The sequence below is a fragment of the Acomys minous genome (assembly GCF_964271855.1).
Source record: "Acomys minous genome assembly, chromosome: 19".
Taxonomy (NCBI): Eukaryota; Metazoa; Chordata; class Mammalia; order Rodentia; family Muridae; genus Acomys; species Acomys minous.
The window spans coordinates 19,060,125-19,073,265 of NC_140499.1; the positions used below are offsets into that span (position 1 = coordinate 19,060,125).

General features: G+C 42.3%; 1 pseudogene across 1 annotated transcript; it reads left to right on the plus strand.

The window, feature by feature from the left end:
* The first annotated feature begins 11,715 nt into the window (after positions 1–11,715).
* Positions 11,716–12,076, plus strand: LOC311590287 (anaphase-promoting complex subunit 11-like; annotated as a pseudogene). Its single transcript has one exon. The product of its transcript is annotated as an anaphase-promoting complex subunit 11-like (transcript).
* Positions 12,077–13,141: the final 1,065 nt, after the last annotated feature.

Sequence of the window (13,141 nt, forward strand, 5' to 3'; positions counted from 1 at the left end):
GAGTAAACAATAATGGCTACTGAGTCACTCTCAGAGGTGTCTAGCTGCACAGAAGTTTCTGAGACAAGCCCAGCCACCTGGAAGCAGCAAGGACCAGCCAAACAGCCTGCAAGAGCAGAAGCCTGCTGAGCTGCCTGGAAGAGGCTCAGAGCAGCTGAGTCACTGGAAAGGATGCTCTCCAACCAGCTGAGCTGCCTGCAGGCTGTGCAGTGTGCTCCAGGTTCCCAGATTTTGTGGGATGTCTCCCATGCTGGGATGAGCTTTGGTGATGCAGCTGTCTTTGGTTCCTTTGTGCTTCTGTAAGTAACCCTTCACCCACATCCCTGTAAGTAACCGGTAAATGTCACTGGGTCACCAAGTTGGACTTTGATGGTATCTGTACTTGGGTTTGTCATGGGGTCATTATCTATGATAAGCATATGTGTGCGCAGTGTCTCCCTAGGAAGTCTGTCACACAACAACCCGTGAAAAAGTTGAGGAAAAACCAAGTTCCTAGGGCAGCTGGCATACAGAGGCTGGGCCAGGGAAGAGCTGGGTGCAGTCACCTGGCCATCAATACTTGAGTGTTCTACCAACAGTTAGCTTCATAAAGAATTTAAAAACAGCCTAGCAGGAACTGTAAAAGGTTCCAGCTCTGAACAGACATCTGTCTAGACAAATGGTTTTATTAAAGTATCCATTCTTTAGCCAGGAGAAGGCAGAGTTGCCATAACAAGCACTGTACAGATGTCCCACAAGGACAGAAGCAGAACTCAGTGTCCTGTCTCGTTAGGCTGAGCCAGCATCTCAGCTCCTCTTTTTAGCAGAGGGAGTGCCTTTTATGACAGAAGTTGGACACATAGGCCAGTGGCCATGTGTCAAAGGTATCCATCAGCTGCTGGCAGCAACGGTGGAAGAAAAGAATCTTCATAATATGAAATCTGCATCCATGATTCCGTAAAACACGGGAAAAGCTGCTCACCTTAACAGTAGAAAAGAGAAGTTGTCACGAACCAAGATTATTGATGATATAATTTCAGTTGTCTTTCATGGAAGAAGGATGACAAAGATAACAGGAGAAAGCCAGGCACAGAAATAGTGTGAGGAACACGGTGATGGTGTGAGGAGACTGGAATGCTCTTTGTTGTTTGTTTTTGATACAAGGTCTCACTCAGGAGTTCAGGTTACCATGGGATGGACCAATGTCATCCAGGCTACCTTCGGACTATTGATAGCCTTCATGTCTTAGCCTCCCAGGTGCTGAGATTATAGATGTGAGTCACCATACCTGCTAAGAACACACTTATTTGATTGTCTTAGTTAAGGTTTTATGGCTGTGAGGAGACATCATGACCACGATGACTCTTTATAAAGGAATTTGTTTAATTAGTGCTGGCTTACAGGTTCAAAGGTTTAGTCCATTGTCCTCATGGTGAGAAACATGGCGATATGCAGGCAGACATGGTGCTGCCAAAGAAGCTAAGAGTTCTATGTCTTGATCTGCAGACAGCAGAAGGAGACTGTGCCACACTGGGTGTATCTTTCACATAGGAGACTTCAAGCCATAGTGATGCACTTCCTCCAACAAGGTCACGTCTACTTCAACAAGGCCACAACTCCTGATAGTGCCACTCCCTATGGGCCAAGCATTCAAAAACATGAGTCTATGGGAGTCATTCCTATTCAAACCACTACATTGTTCAAAAGCTAAAACAAAATGATTTTATGAAAGAGGGAAGTGAATATTAAATAATATTGTCCTTGTTCAACTTCCAATTTCCCAATCCAGAAGTCCACCTACTTCAGAGGCATTGACACACTAGTAACTTCTGTTACTTTAATACTCAAATCGTAGTAAGATTGAGGATTTATATTTTACCAAATTTTCCCAATAGAACTTGGGAGCAAATTATATTATTGACTTATCAGGGGGAAGTTAAGGTTGCCCAGGTCACATACACTGGACCAGAACCAAAGCAAATGTGTTTTCTTTCAAGGTGGACATTTATAGATTTTATGATGCTTTGGGTCTCAAAACATTTTAACTGGTAGAATAAAAGGTGAAAACCATTACAAATCCTTACGTAATGAAACAAACTGAAGTGGAGATATCAGAGGCCAATGTTATCTGTTGATGTTTCATTTTTTTGAAAGAGTTTCTAAAAATCAAAACAAAATATTTCAGTAACAGTTTCACTATTTGTAGAAAGAAAAGAAAAAATATAAATTGGCATGTTTGGGGATTTTTTAATTTACCAAGGCTTGTTGGAAGAAAGGATAAACCACTTGAATCTAAAAACTTTAGTGTCATTTAGAAAGATTAAAATATTGGTCTCAGATTTCCAACAAATCAGCCACTAACTGTGGTTGACACAATTCTTGAAGCATCTTTTTAGGTCTGATAGTCTGTATGAGACCTTATTTTCACGGGCTTGAGGCCATCAAGCTTATGTATGATAAATCCTACAGAAACTATGACCAAAAATATATACCTTACATGATGGCGTGAGCAGATTGCTATTATTTGGATCTTAGCTTGGACCCCAGCCTGGGCACTCCTAGGCCTCTGCACTCTTAGGCAGGTAGTGCAACCTTTATCAGTTAAGATAAGTGGAAGGAAGTGAAGTCACTCTGAAAGTTGCCTTGAATGAGATATTGGGCCAGGCCACATTTCCTCCCTCTGTGCTCTCAACAGGGTAATCAACTCTTAAACTGTGAGTATAAACCTCTCTTCCTTCTACATTGATTGCCTCAGGTGTTTTATCATAGTACTGCCACTTGGCCAATAGTGCTAATGTAGCTGGCATCTGTAAATCCAAGGGATGGCAATTGTGAGGGAAACTGAAGATGGAGCAGTGAAGAACAATGACACATGAGTCTGGGAACCCACAAGAGGTTGGCCACCCATAAGGGTAACAAAGTCTGTACCTGAAGACTTGGTGAAACCAGTTACCAACTCAAGAGATTGGCATCTGTAGCTATGGAATGAAGAAGTGATTGGTCCCTAGCTCCAGGAATTCTAACTGTAAAAGCATCAGTGGGAATGGATAACCAGTAAATTGGCAAGAGTATCACCAGCAACAAGTCCAAGTGTACAACCCCAACACTCAAACTTGATGGCCTTTTGTAGTCTCACCATACTCTTTGTGATGTGTAGGCATAAGGTTATTGTGTAACTCAAATGCTGATTTCTGTACCCTTCCCCGTATCTGGTTGCAACCCTTGTTCTGAGAATATCCCGTTTCAATGCTGTATAAGCACCGTTCCCAAATTGTCCCCTGATGTGCCAATAAATCAGCCTATAGCCAATCACTGAGCAGGGCAGAGAATAGGGCTGGGCTTCCTCCCAGCCAGGGGAGGAGGAGTTAGAGGAGGAAGTGGGTGGTTCAACCAGGAGATTCAGAAGACATCAGGAGAGAGGAAACCGCTCAGGAAAGCAATAAAGTACAAGTATCTCCGGGATGTAAACTTGGAGGAAGCTAAATTAGCTTAGAGGGCTAAGAATAGATTAATAACCACTCAGTTCTTGTGGTATGAATCTTATTATTAACATATAATATAATATAATATAATTAATATAACATAACATAACATAATATAATATAATTTCAATTATTTCTGTGATAGCCAGGTTAAGAGAGAAATTGAGAAACAAACATGATTTTATAAAAAGAGTTTGAACAGTGGTAGACTCTGCCTCAGTCCAGATGAGATTGAGGAAATTAGGAAATATTGCACAGCACAAATCACCAGGCTTGATTTGCCATCTAATGGTCTACCTGCTATCACCCTCCTCCTTCAGTGTCTTATTTCTATTAGCATCTATCCTAAAGCTCGATTCAGAATTTCCTTTCCAAGTTTAGTATAATTCATCTCCTTTCCAGGTCCTTCTAACTGAAAATTCAGAATCTGATGCTCTGACACTGCTGATGTCATTCGATAGACAACTGGATGATTCTGTGGATGATGCAATAAGAAATGAATCTATGCTGTGCAAAGAGCCCAGGGCTTACATCTCTGGAAAAATACAAAGAAGGCCTGTAAGTGTTACAGCTCCTAGGGAGAAGGCTTCCCCAACAGAAGTGTTACAGCTCTCATGAGAGAGAATTCCCTAATACCAGTGCCACAGCTCTAAAAGTAAGAGCATCCTGGCAATTGGGAGCCAAGAAATACCACAAAGTCATGCTCCACAACAATCCTCACGCAAGGCACTTCATGGGAAGGACACAAGGGGGTGGCTGGCTCTGCTTGGGAAAGAAGCAACAGGGAACTGAGCTAGAGTCAGATAGTATTCAGGGGGTTTTTTTTGGGGGGAAGGTTTCCCAGGGTGGAAATTTCCAAAGTGGGATCTGGTGGGTTTTCAAGTTGAGGGATTAGTGGATTTGGTAGGTTTTCAAACCAGGAAGTGAGCTAGGACCTTTTACCCAACAAGGCCTCCCTAGGACACTGGAACACAGAGATGTTCCAAACAGATGCAGAGCTTCTGGCATGTCCAAAATCCAGTGTGTTGGAGGCATTTTTGGTTTTATACTTCATAACAAAACAGTATAGTGCATGGCTTTGATGCACTATTTAAATACAAATTTGGAAATAACAAAAGAAACAATTAGGACTTCCTCATGAGTTCTGTGCTCTTTTGTACTTGTGCAATAAGTGGAAAGACCAAATAAACATAGATGACAATATATATATTCTTTTGTAATTTAAAAGAAAATTTATGTCTTGTGATAAAGTGTGTCGGAGGATGAGGGTTTAGTTCAGCCATGGAACTTTTTCCTAGCATATGTGAGACACAATGCCCAATCTGTGGTACCCGCAAAATTGAATATATATATGTATATATGATAATAAAGTTGAATATATGTTCAATTAGTATATATTATATAATGAATTTAATATAGTATATGATATGATTTGATGTATTTATAGTATTTATATCTTTGTATATTGGGCTGTTTCACGTCACTAAAAAAGTGCTAAAGGCAGGGGAAACAGTACTTTCTATACAGCTTAACCCAAGGTCTTAGAAGCATTACCTGGGGTTATTTTAAGACAAGGGAGCTTTGTTTTGTTTTGTTTTGAGACCCAGTTTCACTGTACAGTCCAGGTTAGACTTAAAGCACGACCCTGCTTCCAAAGCCCCCTGAGTATTGGGCATGGTGCACCCCTATGTCCAGCTAATGCAAAGACCAGTGAAGAAATGAAATAAAAAGTCTCCTCAGTAAAGTTTTAAAGTCAGGCCATTCGAGCAAGCCTTTGGGTATGCATAAACTCTTCTCCATACCCAACTCTAGTTTTGAACATTATTATGGATAATAAATTGAAATGTGTTTTGAACCCACTACTGTGTTTAACACCACACTAATTAATTACAGGAGGCATTTTTATTTCTCCTGATTCTTAGTGAGTTGGTGAGCTTACCTGCGTTCTTCAGTCATGTTGGACCATCCTGCTCATGGGCACACTATTCAGATACACACCAGGATGAACTCTTCCCAGTTCATACAGAGCACCCAAGGGCTCTAGACTGCATTTGTACTGTGATCACCTCCCAAAATGTGTGCTCATCGGACCATACCTGCATCTGTTTTCACGGTGAGGGAGAATTTTGTATCAGCCTAAAAGGATAACATAAATATTCAGCCTCTCTGCCTTATAATAACTGGTTATAGCTATTAAAATAACTTCAGCAGTTTGATTTTGTGCAAGCCTTCACTGGGTTGTAGACGTACACCCAGGAGCCTGGGCACTGAGAAGTACTATTTGGTGTGATTCTCATGTGAGTGAGACAGCGTGTCACTGGAGAGTTTTTCTCTTGTCAGTGGCATTAACTAAACAACCACCACCACCACAACAACAACAAGAATCAGTCAGAAATCTGAGGGAAGGCGAAGTGCATCCAATTAATTTAGGTCAATCCTCTGACTCCCCCAGTCTTGGCTCCTTTTCCATCTGTGATATTTTAAGCTCGGGATACTTCTATCCTTACCCTTCCCTAAATAGATTAAGTCCCCCCATAGGCTGAAAATTATCTTCCTCTTTAAATTGTCCCAGGGGCCCCTGGTCTGGAGAATGCCCCACTTCACAGCTGTGACATGGCTGGATCCGAGGCCGCTCTCTGATGACTTGACTGTAGACACAAAGTGCACATCTGTCTGAGCACACAGACGCAAAGCTGCCAGAAAGAAAACACAAGCTGTGAGTGAGCTCTGAGCGCCTCTGGAAGAGCCTTTAATGGCTGTCATTTCAGCTCTCTCAGCTTAGTCATCAAATTAGGAAAGTATTCGAGTGAGAAAATAAAATCCGTATTTATCCTCATACATTCAGAGCTGCCAAGGACAGTATTAAACGGCTTTAATTTTCTCTTCACTTCTCTTCAAATATGCACATGGATATTTTCATCTGAACTTTTCTGTGCTGTTGACAAATCTTAAAACTAGGCTGTGTATATTTTTATAGACAAGCTTTGCTTATATTCGCATTAAAGCACATTAAAGGGATTAAACTAAAAATTAGCATAGCTGTGGTTGGAGGTACCAACAATGGGAGGTTCATCCATGAGACTCACACACGTCTGGAACAACGTCCAAAGTTCCTCATACTTCGGTCCCTCCTAGGTCACTCCCCATCTAGTCTTGCCCATCTGGGACCAGTTGAGGCGTGTTAATGTCGCTTCCGGCAAACTGATGTCACTTCCTTCCGGCATGCCTTGTAAATGCTCTCATCATTCTCTTACCTGGTTTTCCCTAGCAGAGAAATGTTTGGCAAAAGCAGTTTTGGGTGGTTTTCCCATCCTGTCCATTGTTACTCGCCACCTGGCTAAATCTAGCTTAGACACAGGTTGTGGGTGAATTTGCCATATGCTCTGATCTTCGTGGCTCAAGTGTGAGAAAGTCTGGGACAGCCCATTCAGTCAGGCACTTGACACTTCAGCCATTGCACCTGGGGCAGACCCGGAGCAACGCTCTGACTTTACGGTGATTGTATAATGTACAGCTATTTATTTGCTTATATAAAGCATATAGGATGCAATGAATGAGCGAGTGGATTCAAAAGTCACAATCCCAACCCCAACCATTCTTAAAGGCAGGAAATTGAGAACGTTTCTTCGTTTAGTGTGAGCTTTGGTTTTCCCCTTGGTGAAATGGTACGATAATGGCAACCACCATAGAGCATGAAGATTAGAAGATGTCACACATGTGGCCGTTAGAAGAGACAAGCCAACTTTCTACTCACCAGATGTTTAGCTGCTACACCAATCCTTACTTTTCCAGCTCTCCCAAACATGATAAGGAAACTCATCATTATATATTGTATTTTCATACCCCAAAACATCACCAGGCATGTTAACACTGTGAGGTATATACCAGAGAAGACTGCTCAGACGTGGTGTCAAGTCAATAGAAAGTCCGTATTAGCTGCCAATGACCACGCTGTGTGTTCAGGTCCACAGTGCAGTCATGAGCCTTTCTCAGGGTGCGCTTTCGAGCATGAAAACCACGTCTTGGGGTGACACACCTCAGTTAACAAGAACAGTTAGCCAGAGTAGAAGGATGGAAGTCAGAAGCAAAGTTAGTACATTCAGGAATTTTCCAAGAAATGTGGACTTTGATGGATTAGGTCCCCATTCCCCTTTGGGCAGGTATTGCTGGCTACATGCCTGCTTCCAAGGCCTGAAGGGTACTTCCACCATGGCACTAGTCATGCTAAGGTCTAGGGCCCTATAACACTAATTCTTTCCTCTCTGTCTACCCAGAGCTCCCACTTGTCCTTAGCACATTGGTGTACCCCCAGAGCCATTGCGGGTTCCAGGTAAGGCTTTCTAACTGAGGTCTCCACACGTAGGCACTCCTTCCTCCAACTCACTCTGCCCAATACAGGCCTTGCTAAAACAGTCCTGTGTGCTCCACAGGAAACTAGTCTCCAGAGGCTTTCTCTTGAATTATTCTATTAGAAAGAAAAACTCTCTTACAATAATGACCAAAATGTTTAACTAAACCGGCTATATCACCAGGGTCCTTGAATGTCAGGGCACAGATAGCCCTCATGTTTATTCTACATTTTACCTCACAGAACATCTTTCTGGTGCCTCCCTTTCTGGTGGTAACAGTTGTTCTCCGTGTCGAGAAGCTGCCTATAGTACTTTTTCCATAAGATGGGTGTTTGAGACAATTGCATCCTGAGGGTTTTGATTGATGGATCTGTGTCTTGATGGATGCAGCCTTTTGAAGTGGTGTTTGCATGACCTTGGAATACCATGGTAAGATTATCCTTCATATGGTTGTAGACTTTTTTGTCTGTTCGTTTGTTTGGTTTTGAGACAGGGTTTCTCTGTGTAGCTCTGGCTGTCTGGGACTCTCTTTGTAGACCGGGCTGGCCTCCAACTTACAGGTATCTACCTGCCTCTGCTTCCCAAGTGCTGGGTTTTAAGGAGTGCACCACCACACCCAGCTTCATTGTTTATTCTTAGATACTTGCATGTTGCTTATTAGTGCTTATTAAAGATAAGTCATGCATGAATAAAAATACAGCTAAAGGGCACAAGTCATAAGCATATTTTTTCTTTAGCTGTAACTGCATAGAAATAGAAGTCAAAAATAACTAACAATGATACGTGTTTGAAACCACAGACCAAAGAAGCATGTGTGTTTCCCCTCTCAGGTTTAAAGTGCTTTATCTACATTTTTTCAATGTGGATTCAATTTCAAGACCTAGTTTACTTGTAAAGAAAAATGTCATTGTTCTCCCGAGTTCTCTTGGTTTATTAGAAGAATACTTCTGAACTTGATAAATCAAATGATAAAAGACCATGAGAAATATATATGGGACGTAAGGAATTTCCCAGGCTCTTTCTATTACTTAAAATATGCTGGCTCCCAAAGATGAATGGATTCCATAAGTTCATTGTGTTTCAGAAACCTCTAAAGATACCAGCAGAAATTACGTGTGTAGAGCAAGGCAGCTTTCAGTGGTTACAGTAGTCAGGTTACTGTTGTAAGCAAAAGGTCCTTGTGAATTAACATAAGCAAACAACTTCTGAACTGACCTACTATTTTATGGATGCCTCCTTTTTTGGATGATAACTATTAGGAATTTTAGTTGGAAGGAAGAACACTTGTTCCATTAAAGTGATCAGGCATAGATCAGTAAGGTCAGTGTATAGTGTCTTAGAATTTATATACTACCATAAATGATTGTATTATAGCCTATGCTATATTTGTTTGACGTTTCCTTCAACAAAACCTTTCAGTGAAAGCTTTAAACATGAAAAAGAATTGGTTATTGGGATGAAAGGATGGCTCAGTGGTTTGAAATGTGTACTGTGTTACAGAGGACCTGAGTTCAGATACCAGCATTCATGTCAAACAGCTCACAAGGCCTTATGATGCCTCTGTCTATACTCTTTGGTTACCTGTGCTCACACATGCTGAAACAAATAAGAAACATGTAAGTAAAAAAGTAAAATAATTCTAAAATATCTTAATACTTAAATTAATTTACATTTTTGCCTCAGCATGTCAAGATTAGAGACTATTACTTTCTGGCATTTTGACAAATACCTGAGAGAAATTAGTGTAAAGGAGAAAAACTGATTTTAAAAAAAGATGTATTTATTGTTTGTACAGCATTCTGCCCACATGTTCACCTGCCTACCACAAAAGGCACCAGATCTGATTGCAGATGAGCCACCGTGTGGTTGCTGGAAACTGAACATGAGACATTTGGAAGAGCAGTCAGTGCTCTTAACCTCTGAGCCATCTCTCCTGATCTGACCCACGATTTTGGGTGGGGCCCTAGGCAGCGCTTGGGCCAATGGTGAGGCATAGGATCATGATGGAAGAATGTGCAGAGCAGGGAGCTGCTCACCACATGGCATCCAGGAAGCATAAAGAAAGACAGGAAGGGACCAGAGACAGGTACATCCTTCCTAGTATGTTCCTAGTGACCTTCCAGCCCGGGCCCAGCCATGATGTTTGCACTGTGTTCTAAAGTAGCACTGCCAGCTAGGACCAAACCTGTCGATACATCAGCCTGTTCTGAGAGGACTTTTCCTAATCAAATCATAACAGAGAAAGTGGTGATATTCTGCAGGTAGTCAATAATCAAAAGTTGGTAAGTATAAAATGAAAACTGTGAGGTAAATGGCAAACACAACGAAAAAAAATAAATGAGAAGTGTGAAAGGATGACCGGAAATGATAGAACAAAAAGGACCCACCCATATTTCCAAACAACAACAACAACAACAACAACAACAACAACAACAACTCCATAGCTTCTGCAGATCTAGCAGCTTTGTGGGGGGGGGGTCTTGGGGTTCAGGCAGAAAGTTGCAGAGCTTCAAAGGACCTCGGGGATTGGAAAGATCACCTTGAAATCAGACACTGGAGACCACACAGTGCATTCACGGACAGCAATCCCTCCCTCAACCAGAAGTAGACCTGGGCCCACAGGGGCTTTTCTGTCACCTCCTCTGGCTTGGCACTTGCAGCCGGAAATACTGGTGAAGGAGTTCAGAAGGAGTCAGGTGACTCTGAACCTCAGGATACAGGCCTTCTCTTCATGTTTTATAACCCTTGAAATGGCTCTAGAATTTAGCACCGCTACCTCTCAGCTAAGGCCACTGGGAAGTGTCGTACTGGAACCCAGAAGGAGACCAGTTGATCTGAGTTTGCCACGAGAAACCAGAAATGCCCCTAAAACTCAAATCTAGGCTTTCTCAGATACAATCTCAGAAGTGCTCTGGCTCTCCAATAAGCCAGAGAGTGAACCAGCTTAAGACCTCTGCAGACAGGAACACTGGCTTTGCTCCTACACAGATCTCAAATGCCTCACTAAGTTGGTGGTAGACCCTATCATCTATGATCTCAGAGCTCCCTTCCTCATCATGAGACATGTGACTCTGCGTTCTCAAAGATACGTCGACAGAACTCTTCTGCAGAGGACCAGGGTGCATCCTTGTGGCTCAGTTACTTGTAGGACATAGTCTGGGACCAGTTCTCAGAAATGCACCAAGTTGCCTACAGGAGCCCCAAAGGGGTCAAAAGTAAATCCACTCTTTATGTACCTGAACCAAACCCTCTACCCATTGAGCTCAAAGTGAGCATTTGCCCCAAAGCCACACCACATGATTAAACATGGTGAGCAATAAGGTGGATTTAGAATCACATGGGAGGACATCTGAGTTATGTGTGAGTACGTTTTCAGTGAAGTGTACCTGAGAGTGGAAGACTCAGCTGAAATGTAGGTGGCCCACTCCATGGACAGGAGTCAGGGATTGAACAGGAAGGAGAGAGCAAGCTGAGCACCAGTGTTTGTTTTCCTGACTGCAGATACAATGTGGCAAGCCACCCACCCTTGTCATGACAAATCCCCTGTAATTATGGACTGTACCCTCCAGTCAAGAGCCACAATAAATATTTGTTTCTTAAGTCACTTTATCACATGTTTTATTACTAGAATGAGGAAAGTAGATAATATACTGACCTATTCCCCAAGGTCAAGTAGTCAGGACTAGACAAAGGCTTTGGATAGAATATGGACATGTCGCTTCATAAGTTCCATTGATTCCATGAAAGGTAACTCAATAGCATGCCAATACTCCACACTGTAACTAAATTATCAGATGTTCAAAAACATCTTTAAGACAATAGACAAAAGACATTGTTAATATTATTGGCAGGAGTGTCTCCCAGTGAATGTGTAGCGTGTCCCTTAGGTCACAGACTCCGCTGCCATGAAGGTGAAAACTAAGTGTTGGAATGGTGTGGTCCCCTTGGCTCTGGGTAGCCAATGGTGAGAACTGCAGCATCTGCAGGATGGTGTTTAATGGCTGCTGTTCAGTCTGTAAGGTGCCTGTTGATGACTGGCCCCTGGTGTGGGGACAGTGCTCACACTGCTTCCATATGCACTGCATCCTCCAGTGGTTGAATGCTCAGCAAATACAGCAGCACTGCCCCATGTATCACCAAGAGTGGAAGCCCAGTTCCCTCTCCCAGCATTGTGCCAGGTTTCCCTTCCTTTCCCTTCCAGTCACCAAATATGGCATCCTGAGTCACCTTTGCCCAGTGGTACCCAGGGACCTTGCTCATCCTTAGTCCCCTTCCCATAGTGGTACCAAGGGATCTTGCTCTGTACTGCAGACAAGGATGCTTTCTGTTTGGCTGAGACAAGGTTGAAACAAGGACTGGAGATTTGCTTGGGTTTTTCCCATCACATCATTGACATTTTTATTCAATGAGGAAAACGTATTAAAGTTCTGAACCTTGCTGGAAAAAAAAAAGATTATCGGCATATTATCAGTAGAGATATGGCAAGCCCAGTGGGGAACCAGTGGCACATTCAGAGTACTCAAAGGCGTGATAAAACACAAATAGCCTATCAGGGAATCTAAATTTAGTAAAGCCATATTTCAGAAAGATAAAGACTCCATCCAATAATAAGTAGGATGGGTCTCAAATGAAGGAAATATGATTAGGAAACTATGTGCCAACATGAAATAATGAAGCTCATGACATAGGTATTCATGATGCTCTACTATGTAAGAGTAGATAGGAAACCATGTATACGTCTAGAACAAAGCTAACAGGCATGCATATATGAGTGGTCCCTGTCCCCAAAGAAAACAGGCTCTCCCTTCTTCAGCCACCACTAATTGCCAATAGCTCCTGGTCCTACGCACATCAAGTCGAGGCAGCTCTAAGAGGACGGAGTGAGCTTGAAAATGGAGCAAATAAAGTCGGGAGTGAAGAATGGAGAGAGGTACAGTGGAGCAGCTGGAGGAGAGGGAGTGGGTTGTGGGTTTGATGAAAGCATTGTATACGTGTATGAAATTCTCAGGCAATAATAAAAGAAAAAGAAAACACACAAATCAAATTTCTTTCTTTTTAACTTAAGAAAAATGCATTAAGAATAAATACATTTTTATCCATATTAAATTCAGCCTATCTGACTTCAGAGAAAAAAAAAATCCTCCAAAGCAAAGAAAAGCTTTGAGTAATGATGACAGTGTAGAAGTCCAGGGAGATATGATGCATTGTGCACAAACCTGACAGAAGAGCATCCAGGTATCCAAGACAGAACCTGCCAAAAGTCCGTGCGACATGTGAGACCACTTTTACAGCAGGGAAAATGGGCAGGTTCACAGCAGCAGGTCCGTAGGT